This window comes from Lissotriton helveticus, chromosome 8, assembly GCF_964261635.1.
Source record: "Lissotriton helveticus chromosome 8, aLisHel1.1, whole genome shotgun sequence".
NCBI classification, from domain to species: Eukaryota; Metazoa; Chordata; class Amphibia; order Caudata; family Salamandridae; genus Lissotriton; species Lissotriton helveticus.
In genome coordinates this window covers 1,002,365,183-1,002,381,875 of record NC_136069.1, presented here as the reverse complement: position 1 = coordinate 1,002,381,875, position 16,693 = coordinate 1,002,365,183, and positions in this window count along the sequence as shown.

Sequence of the window (16,693 nt, the reverse complement as noted above, 5' to 3'; positions counted from 1 at the left end):
CGAGAGGGAACTCAAGGCCATCTTCGCTGATATATTTAAAAGCAGACAGTGACCTTCCGCGAAGGGTTTTTTCTTTGCTACATTAGATACTGTCTGCCAACAAGAGACGGAAATAGAGGATTCATTATTAAAAAAAAAGATGATGTCGGATTCAGACTTTCTGGTGACAGTGAAGTGTTAAACGATCACTTATATTTAGAAAAGGTGCGATTAGACACGAATCTTCTACTGAACGCGCTCTGCAGTCGGCGAAAATTACAATGACAGTAACACGGCAGGAAAGAAAGGGATTTCTCTCTACACAGCAGGCTGACGGCTTGTATAGGATCAGAATAGATTTTTCACAAAAGAACCATGTAATCTGGAAGATTAAATCACCAGTGCTGTATAAACGCAATTACCGTTTCATTACAGTAGAACCTAAGGTCACATTTCTAAAACATAATATTGCAGTGTTAAATGTATGCACATTCTGTCAGGGCACAGAGCTTTTCTGATCTTAAAAGTGCACAACTTCATTGTGTGCAGTGGCATTTTAAGAAACAAAACACAATTTAAAGAGACCAGAACTTAAAGAACATATTTATAGCATATTTGGGTATGTGTCAAATGACAATAGACTTCTGCAGTCTCAACCAATACAGTTTCATCTTGTCTCTCTGCATCCTTTTAAAATCACGAAAGTTGTCTGATTCTAACACTGCCTTTTCCTCACAAGGTCAATCAATAATGGCCGCTTCTCTACCCAGCAACAGACTGCTTTATCGGCTTACGTGTGGCTCGACACTTCCTTCCAATTGTATCACTAAACGTCTCTAATTTTCAGCATTGTGTTCATTCAATTATATATTTAACTTAACTGGCTGTGAAGAGGGATCGAGTGCACACCTATGCGAGTAACATTCAACAGCTCGCCTTGCGGTATTTAGAAAAAATATTGAATTATAAATATCAAGATACACAAATATCGAGTTTTTAATATCGTCGTGACACGTACATATTGTGATGCAGTAATATAGTTGACAACAATATCGATTTTTTTATGCAATTCAAATTGCTTGCAAGAATATCTGTATTTGTAATATTATTTTCAATAATATAATTGCTCTAAATATCGTTTCTAATTATTTTTAATTGTTTCAGTTCATATATTAACTTTATATGTAAATATTGTTTGTATAATTGTTGACAATATTTTAAAAATAATTTGTCATTTTAAGTTATTTATCATTTTGAATGTAATTGTTAATAGTCATTAATAGTGTCCTAGTGGGTTGTGAGTTTTTTAGGGTACAGGGTGGCAAGTTAATTAAGTATAATTAAGTAATAATACAACATTAATGGAATATTACTTATTTCATTGATCATTAATGATGAATATTGTGTAATTATTGTCTTTTTTAGTTGTGGGTTGTTTGGTATGTAGGGGTGTAGTGTGGAATGTTAATTAAGTAATAATAATACTTTATCATGTTTTATTTATTTAATCATTTAATTCATGTAATTATTAGATTGTTTAAGTTATATTTTAGTTGGGGGTTATTGGGTTTGTAGATGGATAGGGTGGGAAGTTAATAAAATATGAATTGATTATTAATTCATTCTTAATGTATTATTATTTTTTTTATTGATTGTTAAATATGTAAATTGTGTAAATATATTTTTAAAGTTTCTTTTAGGCATGGGTTGTTAGGTGTGTTGGGTTATTGGGTGAGAAGTTAATTAAGCAATATTTTATTAGCAATTATTTATTCATTTATTAATCATGTACATTGTTTAATACTTATATATTTTTTTACATTTTATATTAGTTGGGGGCTGTTATAGGCGCATAGGGTGGGAAGTAAGTCATTTTGTCTATAATTAATTAACAATTATTATTTCATTTATTACTCATTATTTAATTGATAATTACATTTGTTCATTACGTTATAGTTCGTTATTTTAGTAACATTTTAAGTGTAGTCTGCTAGGCTCGTGGGAGTATAGTCTGAAAACTTGATGAAATGGAAGCTAAGGCTGTGCAAATCCAAACAAGTATTAATGTGAAGTATGACACAAAGGCCTTAGCAAGTAGGAAGCTCTGGAAAAGGTACCATCTTGTAGTAAATCCACCTTGTAACAATTTGATTACATCTGAAGCTGCTTTGAAGGCTTTCACGTCTGAATGAATGCTGAATGTCCTTTAGCCTTCAATGATGTTTGTTGTTGCAATGTCTTCGTTGGGGTAGATTGTGTTACTTTTCCTTTGAGCTTCTAATCAGTTTGTACACCATCAGCTACTCGTGTGTGTACATTCTGCTTGCAAGTGTTTTTGAGAGCCTTGTGCTTTGCTTGTTAAGAGTCTATTGTTTGGCAGTGATGCAGTGGATGGGCCTGTTTGGAGGTTGTTAAACAGGAACAAAAACATTTGCACTTTTACGCAATGTAGCTAATAGTGATATTTTAGGTCTGGCTGACAGCGCAGCTTTTTCCATAACTTCTGTGATTACCAGAAAGGACATTTAAGAAGCAGGACTGAGAAAAGGGCACAACATCGACCCACTTTTCGATCTTCCTCTCCACAAGCGTCTGATTGGGTAGAAGCTGTACACTTCCACTAAAATGAGTGCTTGTATTTCACTTTTTTGTGTCAGAGCATATTCTACATACAGTAATCTTGAGTTATTGTAATAAGCCAGTCATCCACGCTGATCTGTTTATTAGGAAATGTTACAGAGAAGAACTGACTCTTTAATTGTGAAACACATATCTTAAGGGTGTGAGGTTTAATTGTGGATTGTTCACACTGTGCTAAAGCCTGCACACTGGTGTTTTGTTACATGGAATATCACATATTAACAATATTAGTCAAGGGTTTCGATTAACTCGTCTCACAAACCCTGTTAGTAAAAGGGTTTCACTGTGATAATCTGTGTGAAAATTGTATATTGTTTTGCTAATTGTAATTGTGTAATTTTGACTTCATACTGATGGTTGTAAGTCTTTACTCAATACAGTAGGTATGAGTCGACTATGGCCACAAGCCAACGATAAATGCTGTAGACCTGATTAATTATTGTTGAAATATTATGTCAGATCTTTTTACTTTTAAAAGCTACAACAATGGCAATAGGCCTGGCTAATTTATTGTGAAAACCATATTTCAAAGCTAATAGCCTTCACAGGTGGATTATTATTGTTATTACATTGTGTTAAAGCCAGTAGATCAGTATTTGGTAAATGGAAATCACATAATACTTTTGTTGGCAAGGTTTTTGATGTTTGTCACCCGGCCTTAGCAGCCCTAGAAATAGAATATATGCATTCTGATAATCCTTGTTATCTCCCTTAGGAGGTACTGTATATACATATTTGCAATTTTATGACTGTGGGCCTGATGGATGCCTTGGTTGGAAAGCTAATGCTCAGTACAATATGCTTGAGATAGTAATGATAACAAGCCAGAGGTAAAAGGTTTATGTCTGACTTGTTCATTAGAAAAACATTTCATGCTGTAAGCTTGTTATGTTTAATATGAAACATTGGGACAAAGGTAGTAGGCCTTAGCTACGTAGTATGAAAAACATATACTAAAACCAACAGGTCTTTACATGTGCATTGCTATTGCACAAAGTTAAAGCCTGAAGAAAGGCACTTTGGTACATGAAATCTCACAGATTACTGCAGCATGCAACGAATCTGGAGTTGATTAGGCCTCTGACAAACACTGAGGCTGGAAGATGTCACTATGATAATCATTGCTATTAGGAAATATTTTATAATGTATATTGCTTCGCCACATTCATTTTCTAAACATTTTAGGGGTGTATGGAACCCACAGAGTATAATCTATGTAATTCCAAGGAGTTGCATGAAAACTCCACGAGATTCCGAGGAGTTCCACCCACCTTGTGTGTTGGTAGTAAAGCAGTAATCAGTAACTCTACAGACATTTACGTCTTGTATTTTACGGAGCCTTGTCATCACACCTACAGAAACAATGAACTATGACCTGGGTGGAGAGCATACAGTTATTGTGACAGGGAAGAGGCCGTTATAGATCACTTGACAAAGTGTGGGATGAAGCAAAAGCATTAGCTCACGAGAAAGGATCCAAGATCGATTCATCTACCCGGCTGACTCCTTCTCCAAAGAAACAGACAGACTACAATCACTATTGTGATGAATTTGTATTCTTTGGCAAGCCTTTTCTGCACTCACTACCTTTAGGCTTCTGTCTTATTGAACTGGCATTCTGTAGAGGTGCACCAAAAGGAATACCAGCCTTTTCATGTTGACTAAACCAGTAGAAGCACATGAGAGCTTGGGGAGGTAGACGGGCTCTTAACTTGGTGATGCACTTCCAACATAACCTCCACCTCAAGGACAATGAAAACCCACCTCCACCACAAGGACAATGACAACCAACCTCCACCTCAAGGACAATGAAAACCCACCTCCCCCTGCACTGTCTTTGGATGTTGCACATGACTGAGGTTAATATATATAAATTCATTTTAAATAATCAAGATATATGTGCGGGTTTCACTCCATCAACGTTGAATTCTGCGAACAAGCCCCACTTGGGTGTCTTAAGTGAATATGATGCGCTGCAATTTGTGCAGGCTGACATTTAAGGCGTTATAACTACAAAAAGTTTCCCAGTAAAGCCTCCTTTGGACTTCAGAGATTGAATGCGGGTGTACAGCAGCGGGGAAGGGTGCACACACTTGAGGCTGCTCCTGGGAGGAAGAGTGAACAGTAGGCTATGGACTGGGGCAGGCGGGGTTGTAGGAGCATGGTTATCAACCTGGCATCACAGCCCAGGATGATAGATTACTAATAGGGCAGGTGGAGTGAAATAAAGCAGTCTAGCAGCATGCATTTTTTAACGGAACTATATACCGAAAGCTGCAGCCCAGGAGCCCGTTGTGGAGACAGGGGCATACTGCTCACTTCTTGTGGCTACAGTAACTTAGAAAGTGTCTAGTTCAGCTCCACAACTGTCTGGTGGAATCCTTGGCCTGCGGAGAATGGTGTCGGGTGTCTGACCTCCTTTTGGCTATTGGAGGGGCTGGGCTGGGGAGTGGAGCCTTGACACATCAGAGGTGTGTCACTCCTTGCAAGGTGGGACCGTTCTGAGAACTGCACATCCACAGCCTGTGTGTGAGTGCACATGCCTGATGCATCACACCAGAGTTTTAGCTTTGCCCAGCACCCTTGCCTGTTCCTGCACTGGAGCAGCAGAGGAGTTCCTCAGTCCTCCCACATACGCTCCTGGAGCACCACAGGAACAGGGCACAGCCCTGCCTACAACCACCACCTTTGTACAACCCCGGTGTGGTGTGTGCACTGTCCCTGTGGTCCTGTGGAGCCTTGCTGCTGCTCTGGTGCACAGAAGAGGGGCAAGGCTCCGCAGGACCACAGGGCAGTGCACACGCCACACCAGGGAATACAAAAATAACCCGCAGCCAGGCAGGTGAGTGTGTGATGGAGGAGACGGCATGCCGTGAGAGGTATTGCAATAAGAAATGAGGGGAGAGCATCTTTAAGGCCCATTTAAGTCTTTATTTCAGGAAAAATGAGCTAGTGAAGGTGTGCCTCCACTGATGAGTCTAAAGCCAACAGGTGCAGCCAGGTCACTTTGACCTTGTTGTCCCATTTCTATAAATACCAGAGGGGGCTATATAACATCATTCATATTTGCAATCCCTGCTAGAGCCAGGTATCATTTTATTTCCACATGATAACTATGAGGTGGGCGCCATAAACTCTGCCATGGAATGGTTGTCGGAGTTTTTGCCGAACAGTTGCAATATTCTGCAAACTTTGCCTGAGAAGCAGACTTTACCACTCATCCCAAAATATTTGTCAGTTTATGAGTGTATGCCTGATGCCTACCTTGTAGGAAACTTGAGTTGGTTAAGATGACAAGTCAAGATGACTGACTGACTGACTGACTGTATTGGATAAGTCAACAGTAAATATTAAATGTCTGATTCATTCATTGGGAAAAATTATGTCAGCTACCATAGCTCTGAGCTGTTTATTGTAAACATGTATTACAAATGCAGTAAACAGACATTTTAATTGTGAAAAAATTAAGGATGGGCGGAAAATTCGTTCCGCTCTCGGAATTTGCAGATTTTTGGCAATTTTGCGGATCACACAAATTTGCCCAAAAATCTGCACTTCGCTAGTTGGCGAATTATTTTTTGATTGGTCGAGCTTCAAAAATACAATCTCGTGCGCGGCATTGACTTACCGTGATTTTGAGTTTGCCGAGTTGTTTTCCTCCCGGTTTGCATGCGCTGCGCCATTTTGGATCTGGCTGCGTGATCGCGCAAGACTTTTCGACCGCGGGTACGTCATGGAGTCCCGCCATCTTGCACTGCGAGACTTTGAGAACGCGAATACGTCATAAGGGCCCGCGATCACGCATCGCAAGAGTAAACAATTGCGAATACGTAGATGCGACGTGCAGCTGACATCCAGCAGGAAATTTGAACAACTCACTTTCCCGAAGTCGCAAAAATTGCAATTCTGCACAAGAAATCTATCCCTGGAAGCATAAACCTTCTGAAAATGATGCTTTGGATCAGAATAACTCCTCAGATTGACATTTGGCTGCACTTTTTTTGTGCAAGGAGTACATTTTTGGGGGGCGGGGTGGGAGGAAGGCAGTGCCCCAGAGTCTCCAACTTCCTGTTTCTGTCCAGCAGGCTCCTCCCAGTGTTTTGTCCATGTCCTGGTCACTTTTCATTTGGATCTGGAGCTGGAAGGGTTACTCTTTGTAGCTGCTGCTGGATATTTGTATTTGAGGACTTTTTGTTTGGATCACTTTTGGATTTGAGATTTTCCAAGTAAGTTGGTGTTGTTTGTTTGGGGCATTGCAGTTGCTGCAACTACAATTTATAAACTTTTTCACAACTTTAAATGTGGGCAGCGTGTCACTGGTTCCACCACCAACACAGGTAACTACTACACCAACATGACCTACAGCTTCCATATTTTCTCTTCATAAGAGCGGGCAGAGACCTCCATCCAGCTCGACCTCCATTACCTCAAGTAGTGGTGCTGTAAGTGCACAACAGAGACAAATTCCGCCTCGCCTATCCTCTACTTCATCTGGAATTGAAAGTGGCACATCCACCACCACCACCACCACCAGAAATCTCAACTCCCCAGTTTGGGACTTGTTTAGTATTAGCAAAAAGGCGGAAAACCACGTTATTTGTTTGATTTGTAAACAAGTAGTTAGTCGGCGTAAGCTTGGTACCAACTATGGTACCGGAGGCCAGAGAGGTCATCTCCAAAAACACCACAGCATCCAGTGGGAGGCGCACCTAAGTAACATCCGGAAAGCCAAAAGTACAAATCCAAATGTAGCCATTGATATTGCATCTGGTGATGACGAGGAGCTGATCGTGCAGGGGGAGGTGAAGAAGCGAGAGACATTTTTTCTGGTACACACAGTACCCCTGGCAGCAGCACTGCAGTGGTAGCGCCCACACCGTCTACCCCAGCAACATCTAGGAGGCACAGTAAGAGTCTGGTAGAGACACCAATGCGAAAAAGTACATCAATGAGCCTAACTGGGTTGAAGAAGTCTGGATCATCATCACATATGAAAACGGTGCAGACCACCATTAAAAGCATGTTTTGGTTGGATGCGCCATTTGAATGCAACCACCCATATATTACCTACTGGCGGTCGCCAGTAGGTATATATAGTTAGGATTGTTTTCCATAGGGAAATCGCAACATTCTATTGGGAATAACTTTGGCGCCGGTTGAGGAATCTTCCTGAATTTTTCCTTAACTTTGCCTCGCAACGCTCCGGTCCTTCCCTGAAAGTTTGGGGGGGATTCGTCAAGCGGGGGCCGAGATAAAAGGGGGGTCCCAAAACGTGTTTCCCCCATGATAATTTCCATTGGGCGGTTGAACTAACTTTTAGCTCGAATGTCTCAAGATATGTGCTCCAGAGGATTTTGAGTAATTTAGGTTCAAAAAAATGTATATATCTATGGCAGCTTACCCGTGAGCTTACCCGTACGCTTACGGTACGCGCACGTACGCGTACCGTACGCGTACCTCTAGTGCGCGAGCTGCATTCTGATTGGCTGCCAATGTCTGTCAACACTCCAAAACAGAAACTGTTGGTAGCCATCTTGTGCCTCGGTAGACTGAGGTACAGGAAAGCAGAAAAACAAACATGTAGAACTCAAAAAGGGGGCAGGGTAGAAGCATCCTGACCCCCTAGGCCATAGGTTTGACACCAGTTATAGTTAGCTGAACATTTTACTCATACACACACACACCCCACACACATACCCCCACATACACACACCCCACACCCACCCCCACCATACCTCATACACCCACACCTCCACCCACACCCAAACTCCCCACACACCCACACCCACACACACACCATACACCCCCACACCCCCACCCTAACACACACCTCACTCCCCCCCCACACACACACCTCACAGACACACCCCACACATCCCCCACACACACCTCACCCCCCCACACACACACCTCTGACACACACCCCCTCAAACACACACACACACACCCCCCACACACACACCTCACACACACACCCACACACACCCCCACACACACACACACCCACACACACACACACCCACACACACACCCCACACACATACCCACACATCCTACAAACACACACCCCACACACATACCCCCCCACACACACACCCCACACCCCCCACACACAAACACACCACACACACACACACACTCATTATTTATTTATTTTTTTGAGGGGGTGCGCGCCCCGGTACACGTATCGGTACACGTACCGGTACGCGTACCCTGCAGAAAAAAAGAAAGACAGAGTTTTTTAAAAATGTAGCATTTTTATATAAATTGGAGGTAGTTCTGAAAAGAACTATTTTTTTATTTTTATTGTTGTTTTATTTTTTTTTATTGTTTTTTTGTACCCCGCGACTTTTAAAAAAAAAATAATTTTTGGGGCCTTGGGGGTCCTTGTGGGACCCCCTGAGCAGGCCTAGGGGGTCAGAGTGTTTCTACTCTGGCCCCTTTGCGAGTTTCAAACCTTTGTTTCACTGCTTTCTTGTGCCTTGGTTCTAACAAGGCACAAGATGGCTGCCAGGGACACCCACTATGCAAGGGGAATTAGTTCCCCCTGTTCAAACATGCACGGGGGCTGCGTTGCAGAGAGGTGTAAAAAAGGGTGTGGCCTCATTACACCTCTATGCAATGCAGCCATCTGGCGCATACTGGAGGCTCCTGGTGGGCTAGTTGGCCCCCAGGGACCCCCATTATGCAAGGGGAATTAGTTCCCCCTCTGCAAACGCGCCAGGCGGCTGCGTTGCAGAGAGGTGTAACAAGGGGCATAGCCTCATTACACCTCTGCAATGCAGCCCCTGGCGCATACTGGAGGTTCCAGGTGGGCTAGTTGGCCCCCAGGGGGCCCCAGTATGCAGGGGGAATGAGTTCCCCCTCTTCAAACATGCACGGGGGCTGTGTTGCAGAGAGGTGTAAAAAGGGCCGTGGCTTAATTACACCTCTCTGCAATGCAGTCTCCTGGTGCATACTGGAGATTCCTGGTGGGCTTTCAGGCCTTATATAGTTAGGAATTAGCATTAAAAAAAACTTTGAAATTCACTGAAAAAAACATAGGTTTCAGGCCTTATATAGTTAGGAATTAGCATTTAAAAAACCTTTGAAATTCACTGAAAAAACCATAGGTTTCAGGCCTTATATAGTTAGGAATTAGCATTTAAAAAACCTTTGAAATTCACTGAAAAAACCATAGGTTTCAGGCCTTATATAATTAGGAATTAGCATTTAAAAAACCTTGCAAATTCAATGAAAAAACCATAGGTTTCAGGCCTTATATAGTTAGAAATTAGCATTTAAAAAACCTTGCAAATTCACTGAAAAAAACATAGCTTTCAGGCCTTATATAGTTAGGAATTAGGCACAAGAAAGCAGAAAAACAAACGTGTAGAACACAAAAAGGGGGAAGGGTAGAAACACCCTGACCCCCTAGGGCTGCTCAGGTGGTCCCACTAGGATATTAATATATTTAAACGTTATCCGCTAATAGAATTATCATTTAAAAAACCTTTGAAATTCACTGAAAAAACCATAGGTTTCAGGCCTTTTATAGTTAGGAATTAGCATTTAAAAAACCTTTGAAATTCACTGAAATAACCATAGGTTTCAGGCCTTATATAGTTAGGAATTAGCATTTAAAAAAACCTTTGAAATTCACTGAAAAAACCATAGGTTTCAGGCCTTATATAGTTAGGAATTAGCATTTAAAAAAACCTTTGAAATTCACTGAAAAAACCATAGGTTTCAGGAGTTATATAGTTCGGAATTAGCTTTTACAAAACCTTTGAAATTCACTCAAAAAACTATACGTTTTAGTGGTGTTATAGTTAGCTGGACATTTTACTCATACAAAACCATTGAAATTGCTCCTATATAGTTAGTTGTACTAAGTATATATCGCGCACCCGCAATCCACTGCTGATGACGTCACATATTAGATCATTCATGACATGGTCAGTGACATCACTGATGACATCTCAAATATATATATATATATATAATGCAATGCTGGCTAAAATGTTAGAGCTGGACCTTCTCCCTTTTTCTTTCATGGAAGGGGTGGCTTTTCCAGACTTTGTGGCAACAGTCTGCCCTAAATGGAAGGTTCCTAGCCGGTCCTATTTTGCCAGAGTTGCGATTCCAACACTACATCAAGATGTGCTAGACATCATAGGGGCAGCCTTGTGAAAGAGTGCTGTTCACACTATCCACCTGACAACAGACATGTGGACCAGTTGCCAAGCCGTTGATTACATTTGCATCACTGCACACTGGGTCTCTTCTGTGGGGGTTAGAGAGAAGATAGCTGCAGGTGTTGACAGTGTCACAATTTTTCAAGCTACTCGTAAACATGCAACAGTAGCCATGTTTGCCATGGAGAAATCTCATACTGCAGTAAACATTTTGGAGGAGTTTAACAGTAAGGTCTTTGAATGGCTGCATCCAAGAAAGTGCATGATTGGTTATGTTTCCAGGGATAATGGCAGTAATATAGTTAAGGCCATGGCTGATGGTGGCTATTTCAGAGTGCCGTGTTTGGCGCACAGCATTATCATTATTGTTCAAGATTTCTTGAAAAAAGAAAACACAGTCAGCAAGTTACTGACCACTTGCCGAAGAATCTGCACACATTTCAGCCATTCTTTTAAGGCCCGGAAGCAGCTGAGGAGTGCCAGTCAGAGGATTCATCCAGGAGGTGGCAACACGTTGGAACTCAACCTTCTACATGCTTGAGCGTCTGTTTGAGCAGTACTTGGTAATCAATGAGTATGTCTTTCACGCACGGGCTGCTTCTATGAAAGACATGAGGGTAGAGGTGGAGGAATGGGACATAGTTAAAAGCCTGACAGACATGCTTCGTCATTTTGAGGTCTTTACCCGTGAAGTCAGCAGGGAGGACTGTACTTTGGACAAAGCTATCCCATTGTTGCGCATGCAAGATCATCAACTGAAGGCGGTGTCTTCAACGTTCTGAGTTGATGCTGAAAAACGAGACACATATCGCTTGGCGGAGAGCTTATTAAGCCGCCTAGTTGACAATGCAAGGCTTAAAGCAATACATTCAGAACAACATTACATTTGTGCCACTATTCTTGATCCACGGTACAAAAAGGCACTGGCCAGCAATACATTCCTTCCTTTTTCTGAAGCAGATGTTTCCAAGTACAAACATTGGCTAGCTCAGTCAGCCACTCGGTTTGAAAAAGAGCGGCAGGAAATTCAAGGAACCACCACAAGTACTACTGAAGCAGCAGGCCATCCGGCGTCAAGGTCCACTTCTGTGGCCGAAGGCAGTCACTTTCCCTCAGAGCCGTTACCAACACCAGCAACCGTATCATCATCACCTTCACCAGGCCCAGCCATAATATTGTCGGAAGCGGATTAGATAACTCATCAAGGGTTTGCTTGTTCCAGTGTTGATGCAAAGGCAACAGATGGTACACAAAGTGGAGCACCCCAGGAGGACCTTGAGTGGATGTGCAGGCCTATCTGGATGACCCAACAGAGGTCTTCTTTGATCAGAACCCATTGGTGTATTGGTATGGGAAAAGGCCTCAATGGCCACTGATCACCAAGCTGGCTATACATTATCTGTCTTGCCCACTCGCAAGTGTATCTTCTGAACGTAGTTTCAGTGCTGCTGGTGCCATTGTAACTTCAAAAAGGACCCGCCTCTTGCCCAAAAATGTGGAGAGGTTAACAATGATCAAGATGAATCAGCACTTCATACCACCAGATTACAACATACGTGAATTCACGCAGGAAGAAAAGGACACCGACTTAGGTGATAGAAGTTCTTCTCTGTTAGCTGACCTACTCCCATTTCAATTCACAGAGTTTGAGGACGAGCTCTACTTCCCTGACACCTAGGCTTGAAATACTTACTTTTTTTTCCCGTCCTTATTCACTTTTTTTCTGTGTGTCTTTCTTTGATTTTTAACTTTTAGCAAGACAAAGCTCTAATCACAACAAATCCATCAGCAGCACTGTCTTCGTCTTATTTCCTTACTGAAGGTGCGGCTGTCTGCATTCCTGAAGATCACAAGTACACAACTCAGTCATGCTCCTCTATCCTCCTCCTTCAGACTCCCCTATCCATTTCCCTCAAGGCAGATGGCCGGATTACGCAGAATCAAGAAAATGTCGCTTCATAGACGAGTCCCCTCAAAAGTAGTGGGACTGGAATGACTGACTATGCTGACTGTTACTTATGAAATTGACATGAGAGGCTGCCTGTGGCCTTTCACTTAAGAATAAGTTGCTGACAAAAAGTGGAGCAGGTAATTAATGATGAGATGGCATGCAGTGGACAACACTGGCTGTCTGGCTCTGATGAAAGCAATTGCTGTTTGTTTGTTGTGCATGAAATGAATCCTATGTAATCTTTTACGCACTAAATGTAACTCAAGTCTACTATGTTTACCTTGTTTAATGCAAATTGTACTTCTACTGTAGGGGCCACTAGGTTGCATTTTTTAATGTGGAAAATGTCCTTGGACTCACTGGGTGTAGACTGTGACTGCATGAACAACATTGAGTTTGCCAACACCATGATGATTGATGATGAGTCATGATGACCAAAGTTACATAATATCTTTACAGTCACTCACTGGGATGGATGGATCATCATCGTCGATTTACGGAAGAACTATGGCCATTTCATGAGTGGCAAACAGGTAAACAAGTCAACAACAACTACAGCAGAACTACATGTCTGTCTAGTTGTGGTATGGAGTGGTCGATCCAGTGTAGTGTTATGCCGGAGTCCAGACAGCGTTTCATGTAAAATTGAGGCTATGTGGCTTGCTGTATAAAATTAGATCAGCTTTGTCTGTCTGTGTCAAAGAAGTATCCTACATGGAGGTTAGTTCACTCAGTGGTGCCTGCCTTGACTGTCTGCATTGCCCTGGCCTGCTGTGTGCTAATTATTATCCTGGAAACAGAGACTCAGAGTAGGCACTTTAGAAATGATGCATGTATGTCATACTGTCGCCTCTGAAAGTGAAAGTGTTATTTTTGCTCTACACACCGTACCTTATATTTTTCCCCCGGGGTGTTTTAATATACCTTTCTGTTTTTCCATCGACAATTACAGGCCCTGTGCGATCGGAAAAACATTAACTCAGGCTTACCATAGCAATCCGCAATTCCGCATCCGCTAGGCAGGCAGTGGACAGTGTGGTCACCAAGATTGATCGACGGAGCGCCCGATGGAATGAAGGAGTACCACAACATGTCCGCCATTGAGTGGATTCATCAACAACAACATCCTCCTACACATGACGAAAGCTTATGCTGCTGTGTCCTTCAGTACTAGTTCTTGTAGTAGCCATAATCCACGCAACTAGTAGTTAACTTTTGATTGAATACTTTAGCATTGCTTAGGCTACAATTTATGGCACTGTTCTTGTGTACTGTACTATGTACTATCGTACTGTTCTAATGCTCCTCAGTACACTCAATGTCTCATTTCCTTTTTTTTCATATGCTGCTACTGCCAGTGTGTACCACTACTACTAGCACCACAATGATGCCATTTCATCCGTACCGGCTTCCATAGCCAACCTTAATCGCCATTTGCAATGCAGCCAGCCCTGTGCCTAGCCCTATTCTCAAACACGAATCACAGGTAAGATAAGCGTTTTTGGGGGGAGGAAGAATAATGGAGTAGGAGGAGAGGAGGGACTGACGGTAGTACTAGTAAAGTAGTAGGACAATTGAATTCGCTTACTCTGTCAGTGGCACTTTTATACAAATTTGGGCGATTACTTAGACAATTTGAATCAACCAGCCAGTTAAGTTTCAGGAAAACAAACGTACAGTTAACCCCCCCTGCCTCCCCCACAAAACAGTAAAAACGCGTATGCTATGTTTAAGTGGAAAATACATTATTATTTCAACCCTAACAAAAACAAACTATCCCACAAGAGCCGACCCACTCCCCTCCCTAACCCCAACCAATGTCCATGAAATGTCCAGAAGAAAGGTTCCAAAACCCCAAAGCCCAATTCCCACCCCCCCAAAAGTCTTTAAAAAAGGGGCAAGGGACAGTCTCTCTCTACTTTGGCCGGCGGTGTCCTGTGGCCAGGTGGTCATGCAGCTCTCTCCGGAGGGCCTTGAGCAGGGCTTTCTGCCTCTCCACCTCCTGCTCAAGGTAGGCTACTCACAGGGTTAGTCGGTGCACACGAGCCTTGCAGGTACTGTGGGGGGCAGCTTATGGTTTTGCTGCTCAGCGGCGGCGGGTGGCTGCCGGACCACGGCGCCGTACCGCTGGAGGATTGCGCTGGCTGTATGACCCAGGGGCAGCGGAGGAGGATCCAGCTGTTGTTGTCGATGTTGACTGAGAGCAATCCTCCTCCTCCTCCTGAGCCACCAGCCGATATTCGGCGACAATTGCCTCCAGCTTCCGTTGCCTGGCCCGGATAGCCAACTCCTTCCTTGATAGTTTAGAAGGAGTATCTTTATGAAGAAAGAAAAAATACTGTAACCATACTCTTTAAGATTAACACAAAAGTAATTCAACAGAAAGTTGTGTCACAGTAGCACTAGCAACTTACATAACATTTGTGGCATGTATCTATCTAACCTCCCACTTCAACGGCCTCTGCTCTAACAAAAGTGGGAGTTTCAGGAATTCTACTAGCACTATATGGGCTCACTACATTAGACTCAGACCGTACACCGGTCTTCTTCTTCTCTCTTGTTTAGGTAAATTAGTACGTAAACTTGTGAAAGCCGGCATAATGCCAGCGCAGTCAGCTTGCACCCAAGAAAAACAGACCGAAGCCATGATGATGCAGACTTGCGTTACTGTTACCAGTCCAGTACATGCAGGTGGGGAAGCTCTTACTTTTCTATTACGGGTGGCACTGGCCATACTCTGTTACAAGGGCTACTGCTCAATGAGTTTAACTTTCACCCTGCCCTGCCCCTGACTACTACAAAAGGAAAATGAGGAAGATAATATGATCATCTATCCCTTCACAGGATTTTTGCTTATATAAGGGATGACTTTAGGTGCTTTGTTTTTATTGATTGAGTGAACACCGATAGGCCACACATGAATGACACAGGTAAAAAAAAATTATTAACATAGGTAGTGAGTGGTCCCCGTAATCGACAGAGGAAGGCACTTGTGACTTGACTTGATAATGTGAACTATACAATATAGATACACGATATATGCTGTTCTTGTAAACTACTGTTAGTCAAGGGAGTATTCGGAAAAATTACAACTTCTACTTTCCTCGGCTTTGCTACTCTGGCACGGATGTGCGGTGTTACATGCTCTTCAAAGTAACACTCTTCATCCAGTGACCGTCTACTCTGTGTACTCTACATACACCTATGCCATCTATGAGGAAGATACCATCCAGGCATCCATCCATTCAAAGTAAATGTCAAACGTTCTTCTTAATGTCTCAACTGGACAAACCTTACTTTTTCTCACCGAAAAACACCCTTTTTATTTTATTTTGTAAACCGCCACCCATGCATCCGTGCTTGACTTGCATTTGAATTTGACCCAAAGGATATATTGCGCACACATACAGTGTCTGTTTCACCCACCCAGGCAGTCCTCTTTTCTTTCTCCTTCCACCCATCCTTGCTTCAGCCTTCAACCGGCCATGCATCAGATTCCCAGCCACCTGTTCCTGCATTCAAAAACACGTATCATTCTTTGCCAGTCAATAATTTAACTCGCTCGTCCTTCACAGCTGAGTTGAAGTCAAATCTAGAGGAGGCCATTGGTTACTCGTCAACTCCCGCCGCTAATGCTATTGCTAATGCGAAGTCAAGGTTGACTGTCTTCTACCTGGTTGACAAAAACCTAGTTCTAAATGTGTAAGTCTTCTTAACAGTAAAGGGTACTTGTACTGTACAACATATACACCCCTGCAGCGAGCCTACTCTGCAATCTCAATAAGTAAGGAATATAATAGCTTACCACTGTCCGCCACTACCGAGGCATCCCCCACAGCAGTTCCTGCTGACACCGCATCCGCCCCTGCAGTGACCACCTCCCCGCTGGCCCCGGCACTGGTGGTGGACTGTGCCGATAGTGTTCCGCTTAAAAAATACATTTCAT